At 35.3% G+C, this 4,338-nt stretch overlaps 1 pseudogene; it reads left to right on the top strand.

Annotated features, from left to right (window-relative positions):
• The first annotated feature begins 2,965 nt into the window (after positions 1-2,965).
• Positions 2,966-4,097, top strand: LOC120206546 (annotated as a pseudogene).
• Positions 4,098-4,338: the final 241 nt, after the last annotated feature.

A 4,338-nucleotide genomic window follows, 5' to 3' on the forward strand; every position in this document is an offset into this window, starting at 1 on the left:
TCCATATTTTTCTTCCATGTGTCACAATATTAATAGCATGAACGTTTCTATCACTAATCATAAGATTGATCTTGAGCGTCTTTTGTGTTTAGAAAACGTCAATGAGTGTCAAAATGAGGTGGAATGTGAAGTTCCTGACAAATTATTAAGACTGGTGGAATGTGAAGTTCCTGTCAAAATGAGATTGAAAGCTATATGTCATGATCAAATATACCAAAAGCGTATGATACGAGCTCATAACAAAAAAGTTCATCCAAGAGAATTCTGAGAGGTTGATCTAGTGCTTAAAAATATATTACCAATTCATAGAGAATTTTGTGGTAATTGGATGCCTAATTGGGAGGGGTTATATGTTGTCAAGAAGGCCTTTTCTGGAGGAGCATTGATTTTGGCAGAAATGGATGAAGAAGTGCTGAGAAATCCAATAAACTCATATTCTGTCAAGGACTATTAAGCTTAAAGATACAAAAGAAAAGAAAAATCAAAGGAAAGAAAAATAAAAAACGAAAAAAATAATAAAGAAAATAAAAAGTGGGGTTCAAGATGAAAATCAACAAAGGGAGTCTTGAAAACAAAGGAAAGATTTGAGTTGAAAACCAGAAAGGACGGCTCAAATGCATGTTGATATTACGCATCTGGAAATTTATACCCTCTCGAGAGTCTGATATTTTAGGAGAAGCTTCACTTCTGCAGATATTTTGACAATGTTTGAGGTTTTCTAAACATAGGCTCACCTCAACGCTCCAAAAATAATTAGTGCAAAAACTTTTATACTAATAATGGTTGGAAGCATTTGAACTTTATTTCTTGATTTTCGAGTGAGTCAATATGGTGAATATGGAAAACATAAGATTTATTGGTATTACTTTGAGCTAATCTTTGAAGCGTAGGGAATCCAAGGTAGTTCAAGATCTCGACACTCGTGTTTTGTGATGAAGAGTGTACGATTAAGCCTATTGAATGAGGAGCTTTTTGATTCTAAAATTTAGAATGGAGAAATCAAGTTTGATATTTCAGTTCTCGTGGGAGCATATTTTCATCAAGTTGATGCTACCTGGGGCATATAAAAAAGACCGCAGTATAGAAGGAGAAACAAAGTGGAAACCCAAAAGGGCATTTTGAGAAAAATGAATCCAAAGTGAAAACCCGAAAGGATGATTTGAAAGGAAAATAGAGAAAGAAACCAAAGTGAAAACCCGAAAGGACCCTTTGAGAAGAGTGATCTAAAGTGAAAACCTGGAAGGGCGCTTTAGAGCGATATGAGGAATGAACCCGAAAGGAAGACATTTAAGGGTTTAATTCCGAACATAAGATGAAATTGTGAAATCATGATATGAAACCATGAGTTAGAACTATGTAAGGATCATGAATATGAAGACTGAGCAAAGATAAAGAGATGAAGGCCCATAAGATAGTAACAATTGTGGTCCTAATATAAATTGACATCATGCATTCATGTTTAGACATATAAATATGAGCATGCATGTTCATTAATTTCAAATATTTTGAAATTTTGACAGGGATGGCGAGATTTCCAAAAGAGACATTCCCAAGCAGAAACTGGAGTTCGGTGAAGAACTCAATGCGTTTGCACCATTACAGTTGACAAAAATTCGTTGGATATTGAAGAAGTTCATATATAAGAACTTGTTTAATTCTGGAAACTATTGCGTTACTTAATTTCATCATAGAAGGAGGTGGATCAGTGTTAATCTTTTACTCGATTCTTCACAGAAGGAGTTGAATCAGCATAACCAATCTTTTGCTCAATCATTCACATAATGGGTTGGATCAGCGTAGCATTATTTTGCTCGATTCTATCACAGAATAAGGTAGATCAGCATTAACATTTTGTTTGATCCTACACAGAAGGAGTTGGATCAGCATTATTCACAGAAGGATTTGGATTAGTGTAACCTTATTTTGTTCGATTCTATCACAGAAAAAGGTAGATCAATATTGGTAAATTGCTTTGGTCCTTCACATAAGGAGTTGAATCAACATTTTTCATGTTACTCGATCCTTCAAAGAAAGAGTTGGATCAGTAACGACCTTTCACTTGATCCTCAACAGAAGGAATTGGATCAGCGAATAATCTTTTGGTCAGTTCATCACAGAAGGAGTCAAACTAGAATAATCTTATTTTGTTCGATTTTATCACAAAATGATATAGACCAACATCGACATTTTGTTTGATTCTTCATAGAATGAGTTGGATTAACTATGTCATTCTGCTCAATTTTTCACAGAAGGAGTTGAATCAGCGTAATCTTATTTTGTTCGGTTCTATCACAGAAGGAGGTAGATCGACATTGACAAATTTCTTTGATTCTTCACAGAAGGAGTTTGATCGAAATTTTTCATGTTACTTGATCCTTCACAGAAGGAGTTGGATCAGTAACTATCCTTTCACTTGATATAGTTTGTATATATTGTATAATTTTTAAATAGTAGTTACATGTTATGTTAGTCCATGTCATATTAGTAGCCCATTTATTTATTTTAAATAAATAATAAAAAACCCAAAAAAAGTAAGTCCATTTGCATTTTAAATAGTCCATTACATTTTTTTACATAGGCCCAAGTTAGCCCACATTTGTTTAAAAATATAAATAAATAAATATAAAAACCCTAAATTTCCTAGGATTTATCTTCTTATTTTTTATTCTTGAACTTGAAATTAATCCATTTTACCATTGGTTTATGTAATAGGTTTTGATTCTTTAACTCCACCAAAAATGTTCCCTTGCTTCCTTGACACCTTTTCTTCTGTTTTCTGTTGCCCTTTTTACTCTCATCCTCTTTGTTGTTGCCCATCATTTATAACTTTAAACAAAACTGCTATACAGAAACGAGGTTAACCACCATTATTTTGCTTGAAAACCACACCTTCAGTCCCTTTTTTTTCTCTTCAGATTTTGAAGATAAACAAAACCCAAATTTCAGTTCCATTTTAACGATCCAAATGCGTAAAGTTCCGGTTCAACAAGACCATGAAGCCATGCCGAGTTTCGATCTTTGCTCAAGGTTCAAGCGTTTCAAACTCCTCAAACCATACGTAGGTGTCCTCGGCTTCTTCCTCATTGCGGTCTATGTGATTTGTTGCTTCTTCTACTTGGATTACAGAGCTGTGGCTAAAGGGTATATGGTTCCTAATATGGGTGAAAGATTCATGTGGCTTAATCTAGAGGAGTCTTCTTCTTTGTCGATAAGGGAGATCAAAAGAGTTGATTTCTTGAGCATTGAAGGTGGAGGGTGTGACATGTTCGATGGTGATTGGGTCTGGATGAAAGGTACCCTATTTATGAATCCAAAGATTACAGCTTTCTTGATGAAGGGTTTAGGTGTACTGAAAATGGACGGCCGAATTTGTTCTACACCAAGTGGAGATGACAACCTAAGCTTTGTAACCTCCCCAGATTTGATGGGAAGGTGATGTTGGAGAAGTTGCGGAACAAGCGGTTGGTATTAGTCGGTGATTCGATCAGAAGGAACCAATGGGAATCACTCCTCTGCATGCTTGCTTCCGCTGTTGATAATAAAGATTCGATATACGAAGTGAATAGAAATTCGATCACGAAGCATAAAGGGTACTTGGTGTTCAAGTTCAAGGATTATAATTGCACCATGGAGTGCTACCGATCTCCTTTCCTCGTCTTACAGAGCAGGCCGCCTCCAGGGTCTGTGCAAAACGTCAAGACAACCCTCAAGTTGGATCAAAATGGATTGGAATTCTATCAGGTGGAAAGATGCATAGTTCTTGGTCTTCAACACCGCTCATTGGTGGAATCATGAGAATACCATTAGAATGGTATGTTTCTTTCAAGAAGGGAAGAAAATCAAACCAGAGATGACCGTGGAACATGCATATCGGAGGTCTTTAGAGACAGTGATGTCGTGGATACGTAAGGAGGTGAACAAAGTAAGAGCAAGGTCTACTTCCGCACATTTTCTCCTGTGCATTTCAGAGGAGATTAGAAACCGATGGAAGCTGCTACCTAGAGACGCTGTCGAATCTGGGAACGTCGTCGGTGCCAACAGAAACTTGGGAACTTCTCGAAATAGGGAAGGGTGTGTTATTAGCTCAATCGAATTCAACTAATGAAATAAAACCTTTATTTTCTCCAAATCTTTTAATTTGATCACTAATATTAATTAATCTTTAGATTAAGCCTTACATTTTAACTGCTTTAGTTATTAATTAAAGCCTTAGTTTAAGTTATTTAATTAGTAATCAATAAGTTAATGCCTTTTAGGTTTAGTATCTTTAATAAAATTGATTAGAAACACATAAATGTAAATTCATAATTAATTAAAAAGAATATTCTTTTATTTCTA

This window comes from Hibiscus syriacus, unplaced genomic scaffold, assembly GCF_006381635.1.
Source record: "Hibiscus syriacus cultivar Baekdansim isolate YM2019G1 unplaced genomic scaffold, ASM638163v2 tig00000477_pilon, whole genome shotgun sequence".
Taxonomy (NCBI): domain Eukaryota; kingdom Viridiplantae; phylum Streptophyta; class Magnoliopsida; order Malvales; family Malvaceae; genus Hibiscus; species Hibiscus syriacus.